Source organism: Ascaphus truei, chromosome 1 (assembly GCF_040206685.1).
Source record: "Ascaphus truei isolate aAscTru1 chromosome 1, aAscTru1.hap1, whole genome shotgun sequence".
Lineage (NCBI taxonomy): Eukaryota > Metazoa > Chordata > Amphibia > Anura > Ascaphidae > Ascaphus > Ascaphus truei.
In genome coordinates this window covers 139,762,149-139,786,731 of record NC_134483.1, presented here as the reverse complement: position 1 = coordinate 139,786,731, position 24,583 = coordinate 139,762,149, and positions in this window count along the sequence as shown.

Here is a 24,583-nt window from a genome sequence, read left to right as displayed (position 1 = left end):
ACGGGTGGGTGACTGAGTGGGTGCGAGGGTGGGTGACTGAGTGGGTGAGTGGGTGCGCAGGTGGGTGTGCGGGTGGGTGAGCAGGTGAGCGGGTGGGTGCGCAGGTGAGCGGGTGGGTGCGCAGCTGAGTGCGCAGGTGAGCGGGTGGGTGAGTGGGTGGGTGTGCAGGTGAGCGCCTCCCCTTGCACATCATTCCCCCCCCTCCCCTTGCACATCATCCCCCCCTCCCCTTGCACATCATCCCCCCCTCCCCTTGCACATCACCCCCCCCTCCCCTTGCACATCATCCCCCCCTCCCCTTGCACATCATCACCCCCACCTCCCCTTGCACATCATCAACCCCACCTCCCCTTGCACATCATCACCCCCCCTCCCCTTGCACATCATCATCCCCCCTCCCCTTGCACATCATCCCTCCCCTTGCACATCATCCCCCCTCCCCTTGCACATCATCTCCCCCTCCCCTTGCACATCATCACCCCCCCTCCCCTTGCACATCATCATCCCCCCCTCCCCTTGCACATCTTCATCCCCCCTCCCCTTGCACATCATCATCCCCCCCTCCCCATGCACATCATCATCCCCCCCTCCCCTTGCACATCACCCCCCCTCCCACATCATCACCCCCCTCCCCTTGCACATCATCATCCCCCCCTCCCCTTGCACATCATCACCCCCCCTCCCCTTGCACATCATCATCCCCCCCTCACCTTGCACATCATCATTCCCCCCCTTGCACATCATCATTCCCCCCCCTTGCACATCATCATCCCCCCCCTTGCACATCATCATCCCCCCTCCCTTGCACATCATCATCACCCCCCTTGCACATCATCATCCCCCCCCTTGCACATCATCATCCCCCCCTTGCACATCATCATCCCCCCCCCTTGCACATCATCATCATCCCCCCCCCTGCACCTCACATCACCTCCGATCACGGCGGGACTGCGCGCGCTCGCTCTGCACTTGAGAGCGGGCTCGGCTCCCCCGGGGAGGAAGGGGAGAGCGGGCTCGGCTCCCCCGGCTAGGAAGGGGAGAGCGGGCTCGGCTCCCTCGGGGAGGAAGGGGAGAGCGGGCTCGGCTCGCAGGGGGAGGGAGAGCGGGCTCGGAAGGAGGAAAACAGCCGCCGCCGCGGTCCACACAGTGGGGCCGCGTGTTATGCAGGCCTGTGCGGAGTATGCGGAGTGCGGGAGAGATGAGCGGCAGGGAGAGAGGCGACGGCCGGAAGTGTGCAGGAGAGAGGCGAAGGCCGGAAGTGTGCGGGAGAGAGGCGAGGGCCGGAAGTGTGCGGGAGAGAGGAGAGGGCCGGAAGTGTGCGGGAGAGAGGCGAGGGCCGGAAGTGTGCGGGAGAGGGGCGACGGCCTGGAGTATGCGGTGTGCGGGAGAGAGGCGAGTGCCAGAAGTGTGCGGGAGAGAGGCGAGGGCCGGAAGTGTGTGGGAGAGAGGCGACGGCCTGGGGTATGCGGCGTGCGGCCGTGAGAGGTGAGCGGCAGGGAGAGAGGTGACGGTGAGAGGGGCTGATGGTGCGCTTCGAGTGGGGTGGTAATGCGGGTGTGAGGGACTGATCCAGCGGGGGTGCGGAAGGAGGTTGCGGCCCGGGTGTGGACGGTGGGTTTCGCGGCAGATGGTGGGCCGGGTGTGAGGTGCGGCTGGGGGGGTTGCAGGGGCTCTCGGTGCAGAGAATCTGTGGCTGCACTGCGCTCAGAGGGGCACGCGGTGTAGGCGTGGAGGGCGGGACACACGGGGGGTGGGGGGCGAGGTACACCGGCCAATGAGAGCCGTAGGGTGGTGGGACACAGGGGGTGTGTGAGCCAATGAGAGCCGTGGGAGGGCGGCGGCCGACGGACCAATCAGATTCCACCTAGACACGGACATACAATGGTTTAAAAAATATAGATATAGATATGTAATTAATAAACTTTTTTTTTTTTTCAATCCTGGTGAGTCTGTTTTTAAGGGGTGGTTGTCCTACCGATCTCCATTTTTTCTTGTTTAATTATTTTTAAGGAGTCCAAGAGTGGAAATAAGCTGCATCTCCCTAATAAAGCTCATTAATAGATCAAATATTACTTAATATTCAACCACAAACCCTTATGAAAGTTCCAAACACCTGCAGACAATTTAAATGTTGATAATAATGTGAGCATGATCTCATCTAAGTTGTACATATATGTAAATGCATATTTTTATATTTATAGAGAAGCAAAACAGATGTATATAGCATATCTCAGAGCTTAGACAAGTGCTGTCTATAGAAATCCTGTTAGCAAGCTTTTAAAAAGGTTTATTTGAAAGATGTGTGTTCAGATAAGTTCTGAAAATATGAATAATAGGTGCTTGATGGATAATGAGAACATTCAAAACTTATGCGCCTGGAAATGATTCTTGATGTAAGAGAACAGAGACAATAGGTGCAGTGGATTTCACTACAAGGTAATTCAAGAGGCATACAGGGACAGAATTAGTAGTTATACATTGGCTCTCTTGAATTACGGTTTTAGCTGTTGAACAACAGAAAAACGGATGGATCTTAGAAATTTTTAGAGGGAAAAATGTTAAGGTTTAGTAAAAGTGTAAATATGTAACGAGATTCCTTTAAAAAAAAATATCTTCAAATTGTACTTATTATAATTATTCTTTTTAGTACATTTTTAATGACACACAGGAAAGGATGCTAGTAAAATAAAATATGAAATAAAGGAAGTGTACTCTTGCAGAGTAGTTTGATCCCTATCGATCTACCCTTCTAACTTGGTGAACTGCTTCAACATTGATAGAAATGTACTTTAATTTTAAAAATGCAACGGTATTTGGGGTTTTGAACTAAACAATGGCCTTTTGAGAATACTTAGAAATGCTTCCCAGCTTTACTCACTCAATACCTTAATGTTCTTTCTTAACTACTTCATGCATTTTTCTGGTACTAAATGTCACCATTTATTCTCTTTAAAGGCTGTTCCCTGCATTCTATCAGCTGATTGACATAAACATACAGGCACAAATCTACTAAGCAGTATTCTGGCATTAGATACCTTTTGATGCTGGGGGATAGCTGGGCTTTAAAGTCCTCCAGCACTGGAAGGTGCCTAATGGCATAATGTAGAATTGTAGATGCTTAGTAAATATTGGTCACAGTCTTTCAGAGTTTACATAATCAGGTTACTTGTGAGCTGTAGTCATAATTATCAGAAATCATTTTCGGGGACACGTGTGTTTCATACACAGTATGTGTTTATATATGTCATGTATCTCATGTGGTGCTCTCCATTAAGTTTACTAAAGCTAATTTATCTATGTGTTATAAAAGATCCTTGTAAATTGTTTTACCTAATTGACTCACAACAGTATATTCATTTTTTTACATGCATAACAAGAACTACTGCACCTGTCATGTATTTAAGTGTCAGTAAGGTCTTAATAGAATGACATGTCTAAAATACTGCTTCTGTTTCTTAACCTTTCACCAGCTACAGTATATATTTGTTTATCCATCAAATGAAGCTTTATGTAAAACGAATCATGTCTACAGACAGGCATGTAGGCTTCAGAAATGTCAGCTAAGCTTTACAAGTTATCAACTCTATCAGGCTGCACATATGGTGCACAGTGAGATTGATACACTCATTTGCATGCATGTCACCTTGTTGGACCCAAACTGTTTTATGCTGAGGCTTTTAGAAGTGGAAATCTTAGCATATGACTGTCATGTCAATGTTAATACATGCAGCTTTCATAGCAATGACATAATAATCATTATCAAAGCAGTTTTCTTTACTTGTTATGGAAATATATTTTATATAATTCTATTCAGCATTGTTTGCAAAAACAAGTGTAAAATAATAACTGTGTTCCACACTTCCCTGAGGAAGGTCCGTCTACGAGGACCGAAACGTTGGCGGCCCGTGTTCACAATACACATTTTTTGGACTACTACTGCGGTGTGCTGTCTTTTGTTATCAGGATTCTCCTGGTCACTACATGTCTATATGCTCAATATGGGACAAGCATCTGCCTTCTTACAAACGTGAGTGCAAATCTCCATACCAATGACTATATATATATACACACACACATACTGTAAACTTGTATATGCCTAAAAACCTGTAAATAACCTGGATTGCTTTTGACTCTGCTCTATGTAATACATTTCCCCCTGCTTTTCTTTCCTGAGTCTGTCATCCCCAGTGTTCTCAGAGAACTGTATGTAATATGGACTCTTCTGATTCAGTAAAATAAATATATTTAAAAAATGCTTACCCTTTAAAAAAAAAACAATTATCATAACAAATGGATGTAGGTGTTTATGAAGCTGGTATCTTTAATGATAATACAATTCAAACATTTATCAGTAGAATCCAAATACAGTATACAGAGAGGAGGTGGTTGATGGAGGGAGGTGGGTAAGTTTACAGTATGTATACATGCATACACTTGCACAAGGTGTTATTATATGTTGGGATGCATAATAACATCTTTATCACTGAATCCTATAGAAATCTTTAGTATGTTGTGATATATTTCCAACCTACATTTATTATAAAATATGTTAAAAATGTTTACAGTAGGCTCCTCCGCACTCACAAAATAAATATTTTTCCATATCACGGGTATACAAAAATATAAATTGTATGTAGCACATGTATCCCCACCCTCTGTGAGATATGTGTCTACGGTGTAAGTGTGGTGCAATACCTGTGGCTCAGAGGAGGTCTAAGCCTCCATTGCAGGGTGCCTGGGGTGTATTCTGGAACAATCTTCGTCAGCGCCTCCACCTGTAACAGATCCTACTATGTGGATTTGCCCATTACAGGACCCATATACATATATAGGTATATACGATCACACAGTAACCACACTTGGGTTAACATTAAAAAAAAAAGGTTACTAGATTATGAATTTGCTACTGGTTACAGCTACCCGCCAGCCGGACACGGCCGTAACCACCCACCAAGGTCCCACACTCTTGTCCACAATCCCCACCGTACCTTAGGTGCCCTTGGGCACTCAACCACCTAAGTGTCCACAAGGATAAAGCCCCCCACCCTTTATGTGTGGTCAGCGCTGCCACTGTATGTGTTGGTGCACATTTATGAAGGTACCTGCCGGGTGTGCTATGTCCTGCGATGGGGTTCACGGACCCAACTGTGCTAGGCAGATCTGGTGCGTCCATTATTGCGGGGAAGCATCTCCTACGTGAGGTGCCCACCTCAGCGACAGTCCCTTCAGGGGTAATCTGGTCCCAGACCACCAAGGGCCAAGATGCTGCCGCATCCTGGCTGTGTCCCTCACTGATACTGATTCTAGAGGGCCGTGTCCTTATCCTCTTGGCCAGTCCCTGCAGCAACCACAAGCTGAAGTGAGTCGGGACCTACGGGGGTGATTCTGGCCTAGTGCAGGAGTCACAGACCCCTGCACATACCTCCTACCCCAATCTTGTCCCAGCACCAACTGACTTGCTTCCTAGCGCACGCAATGTATCAATATGCCTTACAGGGGAAGCTCCAGGCCTATTGGCTATCGCGCTACATGTGACCTGCATGCCCCTATGCATTATGGGGCTTGTAGTCCTTTACAGAGCCTCTGCCTATTACCTCCGCGTGTGCCTAGTGTACTGGCATGCGCAAACTGCAATGGCCACTGTAACTCCTCCTGCGAATGCGCGAACTGCCGCGCGCTTACCACACAATGTCAGCGCCCTGTAGAGGGAGCCAATGGCGAGCCCGCCACCACCTGCAACATCTCTCACAGCAGCGGAGGTGAGGGGGGGGGGGTTGGAACCGGAGACCGGTGGACCAGAGGGGACCAGGGCTACATGTATTTAACACAAAAAAGGACAAATATACAAAATGTTTTTTGGACCACTCTGTTGTCAGGTGTACCCAGTCTCAACCACTTTCCCCAGACTAAAGGGGTTGAGACTGTTATATTTGGATTCTACTGATAAATGTTTTAATTGTATTATCACTAAAGATACCAGCTTCATAAATACCTACATCCATTAGTTATGACAATTGTGTATATTTTAAAGGGTAAGCATTTTTAAAATATATTTATTTTACTGAATCAGAAGAGTCCATATTACAGTTCTCTGAGAACATTGGGGATGCCAGAGACTCAGGAAGGAAAATCAGGGGGAAATATATTAGATAGAGCAAACTAAAAAACAATAGTTCCCAGCACACAAATAAAGGAAAAAAGGAGGGGAGCAGTGAACCAAAAAGGTTTAATGAGCAAAACACAAAGTGACTGAAAAAACACAATACAACAATGAGGGAGGAGGAAGGGATGGGATGGGGTATGAACAAACATAAAAAGTACAGGGGAAGGGGGGCGGCAACGTTTCGGGTGTTAACCCCTTCTTCAGGCCCGTTCCCAAAAGACACGTTGTATTGAATGGTACTTCTCTATTCCCTGTACCAAACTCCCAAAAAAAGAGCACCAAAGAAAAGGGGCAATGGGGCAATACATGCAGATATGTATCCTCACAAGGGTGAGCAAAAAGTCCAATGGACAATGGTTGGGAGGAATTGGGGTCCTCCCTGTTCCACATTGCATCAATTATTCCACATATTTACTTGTGTGCTGTCTATTATTTTGTTTGTTACATATTAGATAGAGCAGAGTCAAAAGCAATCCAGGGTTATTTACAGGTTATTAGGCATATAACTTGAGAGGTTAAGCAAGGCAAAGTCAAGTATAAATCCACGGTCATAAACAATATAGTAGGCAAGGTATTGAGCGGTTAGGCCAGAGGTGAGTCCAGAACAGATCTGAAGTCATACACAAGGGAAACATGCAGAATTCTTAGCTGGCAGTTAAAAGATGTGAACAGTAGTGAGGACCAAAGTTGCAAAGCAAAAACCACAGTACTTTCTGATCTTTAAATAGGGCTTAATCAGGAAATGGGAGAGTCCTGTGTCACAATGCCTCTGGGAGCTGTAGTTTTCTCCTGTATCCCAAACCTGGTGAACACTTTTAATACTACAGCTAGAACAAGCCATGAGGGCAGGTTTTCTTAATACTGCATAACCTGGCTAATCACAGACAAACAGGTCTGATAAATTTCTCCTACATGTTTTTAGTCTCCATTTCTTTACATGGTGGAACTGTGGATCCCCCTGAGGCAAACACCCCTATTTTCAACTCCAAGGACCCCCTATTACCCGAGATACTTATTGATATAGTTAACAGTTTTTAATCCACATTTAAACGCAGGAAGAAATAACAGTAACTTCCCCAGTAAGTATATAGGGATTCAGGGGATCCTCCGATCTTGAAATAGTGACGTTCCACTCTGGAAAACCCCAGTTCCAATTTAAAAAAATGAGGTATTTTAAGATGGATGGCTCCTTTAAAGCAATTGTCTTGTTAAAATATTGTTCACTCTTTCTCGTTGTTCAAAATTCAAGTAGCCACATTGGTCCTCAAGGAAAGCACATTAATTGTAGGTTGTTATACTGTACACTTAACAAGACCAACATTACAGTTCTTCATAGATGAAACTATGCTGTACAGTACAGAGCTTTTGAAACCTCATTGGTTTCTTCTTCACTGGTGCAATAATTATCAATCAAGTTTGCCACAAAATATATGAGCAGTACAGTATCATCTACAATATATTTGAATATAAGATTCTGTACTTAAACATTACCAAATTGGAAAATTGCATTGAGCTTTTAAGCTAAATGGAACCAATAAAAACTATTAAATGAATGCAATTCAAATGGAAATATTGTAGCTGTGTGCTGAAGATGCATGGCATAAAAGCAGGAAGAGTGTATGCATTTCAATAGTCAGCCAAATGGGCCCCATGTTAAAAATGTAGTTATGAATGTCTACAGACAAAGAGGGGATTACTATTTGAAAGCATGTGCATTAAAGTAAAATGTGAAAGATTAGTTAGTGTTAGAATGGGAATAATCTTGTATGAGTGCACCTTGAAGTAAACTATTTATAAATGCTGCTTTTTCCTTTATATTTTAATATTAAATAATGCCCTTTATAGGTCACCAACAGTAATAATTTGTCAAAATGTTAATCTTGTACGGATTAATTCCCATTTAGGGAAATGTTACGGGCTGTCTACAGTTAAAAAGTGAACACCGGAGATAGCCATTTACGGTACCTGACGTTTGCAGTTATTTTGTGTGTCAATATAATTTATACATCTCTGGGTTCTAATAAACAAGAAAAATATAGATTCTTTATGCAGATATCAATGGAATCAGTGGTAGTAACAGCTGGATGAAGCAGGTGCAATAAACATTTTAGAGTTCATTTACATATTTAATTGAATAAACATTTCTTACTACAGTACATCAGAGAACATAATCAAAATGATATTAAGGTTTACACCTCTTAAAGTGATCCCTGCTTCTTGTACAGCAACAAGCCTGAATGACTGAATGTTATTAGGTCTCTTCATTGCCTTCAGTGTAGCTGATACATTATATAGAATGTTGGGACCTACCTTTAGTTAAAGACTGTTCATAGGATTCCGGGATGATTGATGTGAACTTCTCGCACGTGTTAGTAAACTTTGTGATTTTCACGATTTTTTGTTCGGCAAGAAAGATTCCTTTGATCCTAAAGTTTGCAACAAGTTTGCTTAATGCTAGACGTCAATGGGCATTGCATGTTTCATTCATTTTGAATACTCGCGGTTTTGAAATTAGATGTAAAAATGCCCACTGCTGATAACTGATGAAGTGGCGACAAGAAACGCAGAGGGGAAATGTGGTGGTAACGTAAATGGGCAGATCAAGCTAGATGGTGCAGAGGAAGGACTTGCTAGGGTTCTGAGAACCTCAGTCTTTTTGCTCTACTGTATGTGCAGCTATACACAGTACCTCTATGAATGCATTGATGTTATGTATGTAATCTCTGGTTGTTTTAATATTTATTGTATCTGGATGTATTTCAAGTGCTGTTTTTTATGCTATGGTGATTTTTCTAGTAAGGAAGACAAATTTCATAAAGACCTTTAGTACATGAACAGAAGGAGCAGTTGAAGACTCACAGTGAAGAAGATTAATAATTGTATTTATTTAACCTTTATTTGAACTTTTTACTTGGAATTTTGGAATTAAAGTGCATAACACCCAATATACCGTAGTACAGAGGTGTATTTTTTCTATTAATTTTATCAATTGATTCATTTGATATTAGTTATCATGGTAGAACTAGATCTTTCCTGTGCTAAGTTTAAATAACTATAGCTATTTATAGGTACAGATGGTTTAATTGTCCATCTTACAGAAATTAAACATGTAGGGATATATCAACATTGACATTTATATTAAGGAAACTCTTTGACTTTCTGCATTATACTGAGATGTGTTGTAATATCATCTGGGAACAAAGTATTTGTAGCTTTTGGTAGTCAAGTGAAATGTAAACCCTTAATGGAGTTTTTAGCTTGTTTTGTTTGTTATTATACACGTGTGCCCATAATATTATTTGAAAGAAGGGGGTGAGAATAATGTTTAATTGGTGTTACGCAACAGCATCTAGAATGATATATTCCTAAATGGTTCTATGCTTACTTTCAGCATTCTTAAAATGACTTCAAAATTGTGGACTATATGTACAGTATATACTGTATGTATATATATATAATTACTATCTGTATATGCTGTATGTATATAAATGATTATTATCTGTACTGTATATACTGTATGATTATTTACATGTTCATAGTATTTACTTTGGACAATTTTCTAGTGGAGTATGCAATGTACTCTCTGATAGAAGGCGACAGGTAATTCTTTATTTAGCAATGCAATAAATCATTTTCCATGTCCTATGCTTGATAAAGCTCTAGTTACAAGATTGGCCCATGGAAACTGACGTTTCCCATAAAATAACAAATTCTCTTAAAATATCCTATCTTTCAGTTTGACAAAGTAACAAGCACCAAATCTCTTCAGTACAAGATAATGATTGCCTCATATATCTTAACGAAACTAAAACCTGTGCAACATCTCCTGCGTCTGTATTTTAGTAAACAGCAGTGCTCAAACAAGGTGACTTTGTTACTTCATCAATCTCGTAGTCTGTAATACTGAATTCCACCCTATCCATTTTCTAACAAATAGGACCTGTAATTTCCAAAGCACCAGTTTACCTTATAATGTTTACTTCCAAGGATTCAATTTGTAACTATACTTCTGCTGCAGAAAGAAACACTGTTTGACAATTGCTGCCTCTATATTTAACCTTTGCTTTAAAAGTATAAGAAAATAAGATATTTACCTCTTTGGTGCCAAGGTTTTTTGGAACTGCCAGGTCAAACACATTGCCAAACTTTTGCTATACATTTATTTAAGTATGATTTCTATTAGCAGTTTTATATATTTTCCTAAGATCTAGCACACGTTAAGCTGTTCATTGGTATCTGTCTCAGGCTGATTGCATATCATGTGACCAAGATGTCATAAATATGAAAACAAATCTTCTCATTGTCCCAGATATGTAACAAATGCAGTATCTTCATATAAAATAGAAACTAAATGTTTGTCCCCTGTTTGTAATGGTACGAGATATGTACAGTATAGGCAAGACTTTGCACACCCGAATATTTCAGGGCTGAATGTACTGTAAAGGTGTACGCAATCTTTCTCACGATTAAAGACCTGCACTCCTGAGACCTTAAATTTGTTTTATTTTAAGGTTACAACATTAAAATCATCTTTTTGAATACCTATTGGGTGCAGGTCTTTCTTCGTGATAAGAATTACTTGTACCTGACATTGCCTTTCCATTGAGGACGGATTTCCAAGCACCCGAGGTGCTTCTAAAACTGGTCCTGTGAGAGCACTTATAATGAACAGCTACTATAAATGTGCACGCCATCATAGACAGGGAAAAATACATCCCAAAAAAGTGTATATTTTCTGAAAGAAGACGAGTAGTCCCAATGTAACAGACAGATTAGACACCCAGACACCACTTATGTTTTATGAAAGTATGTATACAATTAGTGGATTGGTCACTTTAATGTATGATATAAAGATGACTCTGTTGATGGTCAGTTTTTAGAACAGATAAAATTAATATTTTCTGTAATGCTTCTACACTGTGGAGGGTGTACAAATAATGTATGCACTTTTTTTTCAAACAAACAATTTTATTACAATGTTGTCCTGGGTAAACTGAATTCTGTTATATGAGGAGGAGGTTAAGTGTCAGCAAAGGGAAAAAAAATGTGAGAAATATTGGTCACATAAATTCAATCTTCGAGTATCACTATAAATGTTTGATTGGATACAAGTCTGAACTTTGACAGCACCACGCAAGAATATTAATTTTCTTCTTGTTCAACCACTCCAGTGTGGCTGTGGCTTTCTACTTCGGATCATTGTCCTGCCCAGTTTCAGAGTATTATCTATCAAACAGGTTTTCCTCAGGGATTCGTCTATACTTTACACCATTTGTTCCCGCTCCTATCCTGACAAGCTTCCCAGTCCCAAATGGGCAATGATGCAGGACATTTAAATTTGCAGGAGCAAGTACAAATACTCGATACGGAGGCCTGAACCTCGGAAATCAGGTGGTCGCCAGACCTGAAATTAATGTGGTTTTGATCCGGAGAACCCCTGCTTCAAACATATGTAATTAAAATAAAATAAAAAAATGTGATCGCCTGTAAGAGCTAAGCAGGGTGATATAGCTCCTCTCTGCACAGCTCTTCCAGACTGATGTCACCCGGTATTATAAACACAGTGGGAGTCCCATGCAGATGCAGGGACCCACACAGTGTACTAGGCTTTTGGGCATGGGGAAACTGTGGTTGGGCCTCGGCCAGCCTTAGTTGAGCTGCAGTTTCCTTCAGGATAAAATATTAATTAATCATGGTCCATCCGTACATTAGAGTTTTAGAAGTAGATTGAAAGAGGATAGGATGAATCTTGACAATATTAGGGAAGAAGAAGCAACAGATTTTAGCCATGCTGTGAAAGTGAATGGATGAGGAAAGCGATAAGTCAAATGTCACTCTTAGGCAACGTGCTTTGGCGACAGGATATATGGTAGTAACGTTTACTGTGATGGAAAAGGGATATTAGGCCAGGTTTAGGGACAAATATGAAGAGCTCATTTAGACATATTACGTTTAAAGTGCGAAGCACCATCTATGAGGATATAGCCAGGAGGAAATCAGGGACTTGGGAAAAGATTGTACGTGTGAGGGTTAGGGTGGAAAGATATATCTGCATTGGAAAAGAGATGATACCAAAGGCCAAATGAGTTGATAAGGTCAAAAAGTAATTGTGTGTAGTGAGAGAAAAGGAAAGGTCCCAGAACAGAGCCCTGAGGTACACCAACAAGCAGATCAACAAGAGACAGAAACATGTTAGCAACACAGAACAAAATGTCTGATGGGAGTGGTATGATGAGAATTAGCATAGAGCTTTGTTGCAGATACCAAAAGAGTTTAGAATATGAATAGGAAGAGAGTGATCATCAATATTGAAGACAGCAGTAACATCAAGCACAGTAGGATAAGTAAGGACAATGACCATGTGATTTTGCTTTAAGGAGATCATTGACTACTTTTTACAGTCTCTGTTTAATGAAAGCCAGATTCTAAGGAATCCAGGAGAGCATGTGAATTTAGAAAGTTGTATCAGTTTTGAGGCAACAGGCAGGGGGGATACATGGTGGTAGTTAGTAAGGCATGTAGGGTCTAGGGTGATTTTAAGAATAGGTGTGACCATTGCATGCAAAAAGAAGGAGGGAAAATTGCCAGATGAGAGGGAGGAATTGAATATATGGGTGAAAGTGGGGACTAAAACAGAAGCAAGAGTTCTGATAAGGTGTGAGGGGATGAGTGAAATGAGTGTTCACAACAAACAAGGCAGGACCATGAGGTTGAGGTGGGGATGTTGGTACCCTACAACCGAGCAGCCACACCCAGAGTGCAGAGTAGTAGTCGTGTAGCTGGGTCAGGGTAGGATAAGTCAGATGTGTCGAGGTACTTGCCGTGGTCTAGGAGTGGAGAGATCGGATTGTCGTTGTGCGGTGCTGGAGTCCAGGGGTATAGAAAGTAGAATAGTCGTGTTCGTAGCCGTGGTCCAGGGGTCAGAGAAGGCAGGAGTCCGGGTGCAAGCTAAAGGTCAAAATACAGGGAGAAAGACAAGGCAAAGGCAGGACAGCAAGAAGCTAGAGGTAAGCATAAGTCACAAGAACAGAGTTTATGCTCAGCCAGTTTGTAGGAGGGCTGGCTGAGTATTTAAAGTGCAGGCAGCCAATGGAAAGGCAGCACACAGGTGCAAGGTAATGAATGCCAGACAGCCCACAGCTACAGGGTAATGAGCAATCCGACATAGGCTGTCCACTGATAGGCAGGGGCAGAATGCATAGCAGCTGAGGAATAATTGAGAGAATTAACCCCTTGTTTGCTTGTGTCCGCGTGGCGTCTGCACATAGCTAGTCTGCACCGTAGGCTGCCCGTGTCATCACGGAGGTGGAGCCTGGAGACGGTTCCTGCGGTGTTTCCTTCCTGGCAGTGTGTCACCTTTGCGCAGTTTGCGGCTGATGTGCGTCACTCGTGATGTTGCGAGATGTGTCACAGGGGCGGGTTCCTAAGCCTGATCCTGACAATGAGAGAGGGAAGAGAACATCAGCTTAGAAATGTCCAACTCTGTAACAGGAGTCGAGTGGAAGAAGGAGGTTTAGGTAAAAGCACAGACGAGGGGGAAGGAACATTAGGAATCTCATTGTGGATAGCTACCATATTGCTTTTCAAAGTGGTCGGCAAAGGATTGAGGAGAAGTGAAGGAAGGATGGGAAGTGGGAGGAGAATGTCAGAGGAGTGAGTGAAATACAGAGAAAAGGTGGTGTGGATTGGATTTATGAGTCTTGATGAGTGAGGAAAAGCACTGTTTTTTGGCCTTAGAGACAGCAAAAACTGGAGCATATCTCCAATGTGTCATATTCCAACTGGTAAAGGAAACCTCGCTGGGTTTCTCTTGATTAAGCATCTTGTCGTTGCTCCGGTTTTCCAGGGTTTACCATGCACTGTCCAGCTCAAATGCTTCCTGTTTCCAACCCTATTTAAGGCAAAATCCAGGCATACAGGCTTCAATATAGCAAATTTATTCAGCAATAGGAACCAACGTTTCGACTGCCACACAGTCTTTGTCAAGGTGAGAGCTAAGTGGCAGTCGAAACGTTGGTTCCTATTGCTGAATAAATTTGCTATATTGAAGCCTGTGCCTGGATTTTGCCTTCAACATGTGATTCCTCTGGGACACTGCAGGACTTTCCCTTTCATCTGTGAGCACCGGCAGGTGATATCTTTATTGAAACAGAAGAAAACGTGTGCCAGAGAGTTTCTTGTATTTATCCAGCCCTATTTAAACGTTGCACTGCTTGCTTTGCCACAACATTTGTGCCATCTTCCCTTCTCCCCGGTTCTCTGTCGGACTTTTCACCTTGCTATTTTGTCCATTCTCCCTCTGCTTGATTTCCCATTGCTGACCCATGCCTGTCTGACCTCCCATTTGCCTGCCGGAAACCTGGAACTATGAGTGCCTCACTTTCTCTTCATTGTTGGACCCCTCTTCAACTCTGGACCCTTCCTCATTCTTTGATCCCTAATTCCGTGTACAGGTCTCTCCGCAAGTTTAAATTGTGCCCCTGGGCTTCTTTGTGCTGCAAATGAGGCAAAGGCAAGGGTTGCAGACCTGTCTAAGACGTGAATGTGCTCACAAGTGATATTCTTTATTGCCTATATGCTAAAGGTGGAGATTTTGTGTTGCCTTTTTAACCCACCATAACTTAAAATGTGATATGGTAAACCTACCAAGCCTAGAAATATTTCAAAACAAGTATAAACCAACCTTACACTGATGATACCCATCAAGGTTGAAACACGTCTGTGAGTGATTTGTACTTGCTTTGCTAGTCCCATGCTGTGCTGAAAAGTTGTGTGAACGGTGATGCATCAGCTTAAATGGGCTCCATGTGAATGGATATTCCAGGCAAAAGGTGACACATTGTGTGCTCATTTGCATATCATTTCCCAGAATCGCTTGCTGCAGTGGAGCACTGTATGCTAGGTTATAATTGTTGAAAGGCAGGGTTGCAGACCTGTCTAAGACATGTGAATGTGCTCACAAGTGATATTCTTTATTGGCTATATATATATACATACATACATACATACAAATGTAACAAGAATTAATGTTTCCGGCACTGGGGCAAACTGTGTGACACGGACCGTGTCTGTCCCGGTGTAGAGAGATTATTGCCGTGGGGCTCTGATCTGGAAGCATGACCCCCAACCGCAGCAAGGTCACAGCAGCACTATCTCCAGAGCCAAGGCCTTAAGATTTTGCGACTTCGGAGACAGTAAGTCCTACTACATTAGTATCTACAAAGGTTGTTTGCACTGTAGGACTTCAATTTGAATATCAAATAGAGTACTAATGAGATATAAATATATCATGCAATGAATATTTAATCATCCTAGCAGTATAGATATATGTCACAACAGGGTTTCAAAGTCTCAATCTTCTTGTTTAATTGGTAAACTGGGTAATAAATCTAATAACCTTTAAGCTCTGAAGTTTCCTGCTGATATTAGGCAGCAATGCTGTTTAACAATGTGGTGCAATAAAGGTAGCACACACACTACATACTGTAGCATAACACTTTCTTTACAATACATTATCTATTTAATAGCTTTTTAAATTTGGATACAAAGCCACAAGCTTTCTCTGGTAAACCTATAAAAATAATATGCTGTCATTTAAAAAAGAAGAGAAATACTCCATAAACTGTGTGTAGCATATTAACCCTTTAGGTGCCCCAAGACATATCTACTACATCATGGGTCTGACACTCCATAATTTACTTGATCATTCATGTAGCGGAGATCACTGGGGATCAATGTTGCCTCTTCCTTTTTGGCATTAGTTAAAAAGCGATCAGAATTTTTTTCATAAGAATTTTAAATGAGATGTGCAATATCTGAAAAATAGCTCTACCCTGCAATCGGTGAAAGAATGATTTGTAATAATATACTATATAGGACATTCTGTCATAGCATGTTTTTGTACAATGTTTACCAAAACTACTATGGAATCATATGGAATGTTTGTTATAATCTTAGTTACATGCGTTTTGACTTAAAAAGCGTATGGTTTACATCTGTATTTATTGTATTACTGCATAAAATCAGTGGTAACAATTAACAGGAATGTGTTTAAAATATTTACATATTTTGGCTTACTGTAGGCACTTGAATGGAGTGTAAAATATTGTATGGCAGTACTGTTTATTTATTTTATTTATAAAATGTTTTACCACAAAGTAATACATTGAGAGTTACTTTTCGTTTTCAAGTATGTCCTGGGCACAGTTATGATAACAATACAAGGTTACATTAAATGAACAGGGCTATACATTATATTTAAATACATTTCATGAACAGTTATAGATAATATATGTAATAGGCGTATGTAACAGTGACAGGCCAGATTAAAATGTGAGACAGCTTTTTTCTTGAAAGAATTTAGACCGGTGGCAGCTTTGAGAGTCTCAGGTAAATTGTTCCAGGTGTGAGGTGCACAATAAAAGGAGGAGTGGCCAGATTCTTTGTTGAACCTTGGAACTGTGAACAATATTTTCGAAACAGATCTAAGGTGATAAGTGCTGTGTGTGATAGGGATGAGGAGCTTGTTCAGATACTGTAGGCTGGTACAGTAGCGACATTGTTTATTGCAGCAAAAGCCGCCGGCTACATGCGTCTGGGAAGCGGGTAGCCGCGGCGCGTGGCGGCGCACTGTGACGTCACAGTAACATGCGCGCTCGGCTTCCCCGTCTTCCCCGGCTTCCCCAGGCTTCCCCGACACCCCTGGAGATCAAATGAAGGTAAGCGGGGGTGCGGGGAAGCAGAGGGGCAGAGCAGGAGCCGGGTACGGGGTCGGGAAGGGGGGTAAATTGCGCGCGAAGTGGAGGGGGGGTGCGTGGGGGAAACGCGGCGGCGCGCGGTTGTTACTGGCGGCAGCTGGGGTAGATCTCGGCGTGCCGTCGTGATTTAGTGCAATAAACAATGTCGGTGGTGTAGCTTGCCCAGAAAGTATTTGAAGGCAAGACAGGAAAATTAACTTTGCGCTTAGACTCAAGTGATTGCCAATTTGGTTCTTTGAGCATTTCGCAGTGATGTGTGTTGTAGTTACATTGTAGGACAAAGCCGCATATTGAATTGTACAGGGTGTCTAGTTTGCTAAGGTGAGTTTGGGGTGCTGTACCATATATTATGTTACCATAGTCTATAATTGGCATTAGCATCTGCTTTGCAATGTGCTTTGTGACCAGCTTTTTATGGAGGATTTGTCATATAAAGTATACCTAGGTTACGCAAAGTATACATAGGTTTTGGGTGTCAGGGTATCAATGTGCAAAAAAAATGTTAAATAGCAGTCAAACCATATGCGTAGATATTTAAAACTAGGGACAGGGGCTAGAGTGGTGTTAGAGTTGGTTTTGTAGCTCCATCATTGTTAGCTTTAGAAATTTAGCCTTCATTTCAAATATTGTTGTTACAGTCTTGTCTGTGTTTACAAACAGTTTGTTCTGGGCGAAATCAGATTTAAGTATATATTCAAAAGTCAGAGAGACTAGGGTTGTGTGCATATAAGATTGTGCTATCCACATAAATGTGCACTGGAGCTCCCTTACAAAGCTGTAGATAGATCATTAAGGAAGATTGAAAAGAGTAGGGGCCCCAGATCAGAGCCTTGCGAGACACTGCAGGAGATATCCAAGGAGTTAGAGCCCGAGATAAACACATGGTGGAATCTACCTGATAGGTAGGAGTGAAACCAGTTTAAAACATGTTCCCCTATTCGAGTGCACTGGAGCTTGTTTAACAGGATAACATAATCAACAGTATCACAAGCCTTTACAAAATCTAGGAATATAGCACCACTAAATAGTCTAGGTTCCATTCCACACTGGATCTCATTGCAAACATTTAGGTGGGTAGTTACAGTGGAATGTTTTGGGTGAAAGCCAGATTGGAATTGGCTAAGGACATTTGTCTTGGTATAGTAATCACTTAATTGGGAGTGAACACATTTTTTCCATTACTTTTGATAGTATTGGGAGAACAGAGATTGGCCTGTAGTTTGAGACAGTGGGCCTCATGCAGTAAGCGTTGATAAGGGAAATATGGCCATGTTATAGCCAAAATTGGGTTTGAGATTCAGTAAGCGCCGATAAGTGCTTCATATCGCCAGGTTTCGGAGCCGATAATTTGGTTATGGCCAGTCGCCTGCCGATAAGCCTGTTTTCGACACTGATCGCCACTTTTTTAAATCGGCTGGATTCAACAAAAAAAAACAGCTTATCGGGGCTGATCGGCACTACGAAATTGAGATGTTATGGCCGATTTCTCCCGCCAACTAAAGTTGGCATTTTGGACGGGAGAACGATCGCTAAGGCTGCCGGAACGGCACTTAGAAAAAAAAAATCTTCTGTACATCAATGGAAGTCAATGGAGCGGGGACGTATAACAGTATAGTACTGTTTACCTTTCATTGCTCACAATACAAGGGGGATTTGCATTACAGTGTGGGGGCATTCCCTGCATTGTGTCACAGCTGACGTGTCTTATTTGCATAACATTCGACTTTTACATGTTTTCAGCATTTGCGGGTCACATTACTCATCATGTGATGATGTGGCAAGGGAAAATACTATACTACACTCTTAAAGGAGAACCTCACATCATATCACACATTTTACTCAACTCAGCGACAATTATTTACATGATGTCACACATGTCACACATGTCACACATACACAGTATATTCATCTTCCTTTACATTACACAATGCTTGTAATGTGACACGCATCTTTAAACGTTCATGTACATCTGTATTCTCATGTTTACATATACTTTTGGGTCCTCCCTATTTTCATGACGTCACTTATTGGACGCTCAATCACATTGCATGTTTACATTGTAACCGTTGCATTACAAGCACTTCAACCTAACTTATACACACATGTACAGTAATTCATCATTGGGACACCTTGTAAACTCATTCTATACCAACTATCCTCCTTACACAAATGCATGCATATGCACATGACTATTCATTGTTGCCAACATGTCACAATAACATGGATAATTACACATGTTACACAAAACTTTTCCCACGTCAATCTCAGCCTTTTTGTCTCATTACATGACTGACTCTTGCGTTCACAAGTGTTACATGCATTGCACATGCAACTATTTATTTGCAAGCAATCTTTGTACAAAGCTTCACGTCACATCATTGCCAAATATCATCATTCCCTGCAGAATACACACAACAAATACTTAGAACAACAAGTGCACACAGCTTGCCACAGAAGTACTTTATTATGTTAATGTAACACCTTGCATTTTACTATGTCACCTGACATCATCACATACCTATTTAAAGGACGCACATTACCTGCTCATTCACAGCTACTCATTTCAAAATGTTGCGAATGTTTAGGAGACGCAGGAACATTCTTTTCTATGACATGCTTGATGATCAAGAGAATCATATAGGGCAAGGTAGGGACACACCGAGGGACAGTGACAGTGACGCGGATACGACAGGGACAGGGAGAGGGACAGGCCGAGGGACAGGTAGAGGGACAGGAGATCAGAGGAGAAGACAGAGGAGACAACTTGTGCCTCGTCCGCGTCTGTACAGGGAGAGAACCCTGTTAGATGGGATGAGTGAGGAGGAGATTGTAAGTCGCTATCGTTTGAGTTCAGCAGCAATCTTAGCTCTTTATGAGGAGATAAGGGGGGATTTAGATTTTTTCACAGCCAGAGGTCGTGCAGTCCCTGGGCTTGTTAAAATGCTGTGCTCATTACATTATCTTGCTTCCGCGTCATACCAGACAACTGTGGGCATAGTGGGCGGGGTCTCGCAATCTACATTCTCGCGGGCCTTGACCCAGTTTCTCTATGCACTCAATAGACGCGCTAGGAATTATATTCATTTTCCTACAGAGGCGACAGAGTGGCTGGAAGTCAGGACTGGCTTTTATAATATAGCAGGGATACCATCTGTGCTGGGTGCAATCGATTGCACACATGTTGCTTTGATTGCACCTAGTCAGAGTGAGCATGTGTACCGCAATCGGAAGCACTACCATTCACTCAATGTACAGGTGGTATGTGATGCGACGATGAGGATAATGCATGTGGTACCCAAGTTCCCTGGTTCCAGTCACGATTCCTCTATCCTGAGGAACTCTTCAGTCTTCCATGCGTTCGAAGAGGGACATTTTGAACCTGGTTGGCTGCTGGGTGAGTACATATTTACATGTTCTAACACAAAACACATGTTGATTTAGGAATGTTGGCATTGTACAATTTGATCACTAATGTCAGCTTATGTGTGCTCCATTCATTATAGGTGACTCAGGATACGGAATTAGGCCGTGGCTCTTGACTCCGGTGCTAAACCCTCAAACTGAAGCAGAGGACAGGTACAATGCAGCCCATATATCTACAAGATCTGTTATAGAGAGGACATTTGGCCTACTCAAGACCAGGTTTAGGTGTCTGGACAGAACTGGTGGGGCTCTTCTATACAAGCCTCAAAAAGTGTCTGATATTATCCTTGCCTGTTGCATTTTGCACAATGTTGCACTCAGGCACAATGTACAGTCAGACCTAGCTGAGGCTTTGGTAGACGAGCATCCCACCCATGTAGCTGCTGAAAATGAACAAACAGCCAGTGGTGGCCAGACACGACAGAATCTCATCAATTCATTTTTTTCTTGTAAGTACAAACTCATATGTTCCTAGTACTACTTTTATAGTTTAATTATGTTATATTAACAATAATGTTTCTTTATATAACCTTCTGTTAGGACACAGATGAATAAGGGTTGCACACCTTTCTTTTCTCTGCTGTGTGCACAAAGGGATGTGGCACCGGTATGTTATTGTTGCACAGGTTATATAATCCCTCTTCAATTGTACTTTAGTTGTGTGTATGTGAATACAACTTGGGTAACAAAGCAATAATATTGTAGCATTGTGTTATTCCTTATGCTAAGACAAAACACATATTATGCCCATAATCATTCATGCTTCTAGTATGCTTACATACAATGTTATTGGTGCAGTGTAACATGTACATCCATATGATGTGTACACCAGGCTGATTTACATTTTGAATGTCATGAAATATACATGGTGTTGTACATTTAACACCAAATACACACTTTGCTGTGTTGTTTACGGTACTGAAGATGGCATGTCAATGTTTGCAATTTATATATTGTTCCTTTGCATTATAGGTATATCTCCAGTATGACTGATCATGGTATGTATATTTGCTGACATCTCTCATAAGATGTGGCTACCTCAATCTTCCTATAATTATTGGAACTAAAAACCCAACATATTGGTTTAAACACAAATGTTACATATATGTACTTTCTGTATCATGTATATGCATTTAGCTACTCTTGAGCTTTCATGTGCATTGTATTACAAAATGATTACTCACATTTCATCACATTTTATGTATGTTTCCTTATAATTTCCATTAATGTAATATAGAGGTGGTTGGAGAAAAGGGGATAACTGTACTTATTTGTTTACTTACGGGAGCACATTCATCACTAGCATAGACACACTTTTTAAGACAACTGTTTGTGTCTCTATCAATTGGTGTAGGATCCATGTATAACACCGACAAATGATAACACCAGCTTTATTATGGTAGCTTATATCATCATATTGACTATACTATGTATTTCTAAACGATTAATAAACACAGTAAACTATAGTTAGTTAGGTTAATGAAATATACACAGAAACGTACTTCATAACATGATGGTGATGTCATATTCAGAACATCATGCATTGGAGGGGACCATAACATCTGGCCAGTAACATTATTTGCTACAGTCCCAAACCATTTTATCTACATACCCATGTAACAAGAGATTTTAAAAATAAATGGCTACTTGGTTGTAAGTGTCCTTTACATTGGGAGAAGGAGTGGCTCACTGAGTAAAGACACACACTGGCACTGATAGTTTGAAGCAGGGGAGTCTGGTTCAATTCCCGGTGTGGGCTCCTTGTGACCTTGGCCAAGTCACTTTATCTCCCTGTGCCTCATGCGGCAAAAAAACATTTGTACGTTCCACGGGCCAGGGACCTCAGGCTGAAACATGTGTCTGTAAATCGCTGCGTACAACTAGCAGCCCTATACATGAACATGCTCATATTATTATTATTATTGTTACATAGTTTCGACAGTCATACGTTCCATTACATATTAGAATACACAAATGTGTTAGCAGAGTGGGAATGGTTGTTATATATAAAACACACCATGTCATAAAATGTTAGTAGTCATTAAAGAACACTCAATAAAAATTCATGAGGCACTCTTTTGCAACATCATTATGTTAATTAAGTGCTTATGCAATATAGGCATAAGGGTATCACATTTTTAATTGTTTGTTAATAAGCGCTGCAAGCAATATAAAATTAGTTCCATATGTAGTATAGTAGTCGGTGGCTCCTCCTCACAATCATCTCATATAAAGGTAGACTCTTCTGAAATCATACATTGATCCGATTGTATCTTCCCCGACATCTCTGAAATACAGCAAACACATGATGGTCAAAGATGGCACCTTACTAGATATGCATCCGTGACAACGCGTTACGCAGCTCTATATGATTGTGTAGATACACACGTCAGTCACTTATATGTTAGAAGTAAAACTGTTCATCAGTATGTAATGTTTATTTAAATTTGTAGCAGGCATAACTATGTATAAGAAGTGAACGTTGCCTGTATACTGAAAGATGTGCGCGCACATCTTTGTGTGCGCACGCACTTCACGCTTGGCTCCACTAACTGTTAGCGCATGCGCAAAACAAAGCGTACGTTGTGCGTTCAATACATGTTGAAAATACCAGTAAACATAACATCTTTATTTCAAATACAATGAAGACGAAACTACATTCGTTCTAAACGAGTACATCTGTATTCTTTTTAAACAGACGTGTTTGAACAGAAAGCACGGCCGATAACACAATGCGCAAATGCAATACGTGTGACGTCATGTTAAGCCAGCGTGAAACGCACGCTAACACTCCTCCCACTCAATTAACATTCGGCTAACGCCCAGGGTACGCCTACAAACACTGAGCCGCACGCATCACACACTGCAGTTACCGTTACTATAACAAAACATGACAGCCAATAGGCTTTGAGGCGCGCACGTCGCTTGGGGGCGGGACTTACATCACTAATCCTTTTTAAGGACGCCTTGGCCCATGACAAGGGTCCCACGTCATACGTGGTGGACCCGGTTTTCAATGTTGTAGATGTTGCATGATAACAAAACAGGTATGTGTTAGAGTAATGGTAAAATGTTGCTAATATGTTTAAAGGGATAGGAAAGTACGTATATTTATTCCGTCAGCAATGTGTACTACTCTTTCAGGTCCTACTATATTGTATTAGGAAACAATTTGTTTGTGATCGCTACATGTTATGCAGTCTGCAATGTTACGCTGTATCCACGCATTGAAAGTGAAAATGGTGGTTACAAAAAAAAAAAAAATTTAAACGCAGAGTCAACGCATAACGATTGTTATATTTACCATTCTTCTAGAATTAACTCTTCGCCTGGCTGCAACTGGTCGCTCCAGAAATGCAAGCCATTTTCATCCACGCTTAACCCAACCGCTGAATCCAGTATGGCACATATCTCCTCCAGGATGCGCTCATAGGAATCGCCACTGCTTTCTTCAAATAATTGGTCGGGAGGTAGGTTCATTTCTTCCGGTTCCCATTCCAATGCAATTTCAGCTGAAAGGCTTGGTACATAATCATAGTACTTTTGTTCTTGTACAATGTGGGTTTCAGGAATGGAGGCTGCAGATATTGCAGCACGTATCGATTCAAACGGATCAGTAGTAGCGGATACATTGCTATTGCCATTAGGAATAAATATGCCTTTCACGACAATATAAGTGCCGTCTTTCAGGATAAATTGTTTTTCCGGGGCAATCTTCCAGAAACCATAGGTGTGTTGTAGCTTATCCTGGTCACGTTCAAAAAAGTCATTACTTGATAAAGTGAATCTTATTGAGGAATTAAAATTCCGTGCATGCTTACGGTCTTGGTAATAAGGATATTTTGCTCGAATGAAATCATCGATTTGGCGTGTGCTTGCTTTCTGTCCGCGACTGTTCAAGATGGCTTCACAGATCATGTACTTATACCCTAAAAGGGGATTAATATTGTTAACGAATTCATCAGCCATGTCTGAGTAGCACAAAAGCTGTGTGCAGGTCTGTGTTATTTGCTCATCAAAATGAATGTGCTGAATGGCTAACAAACTCCTGTTTTTCCTTGTCAAGGTCAACAAAAGTAACTACTTTGACTCCTTATTTCAAACGCCAATTGGATTTGTTTGTCTAATTGGGTTAACAGTTGTGGTTCGTGATATGGGACTGTGGGAGAAACATTTCTCCTTCTTTTATCTCGTTTGTGAAAAACATCCCTAGACTGTGAATGCGTTCACATAGTGTTTT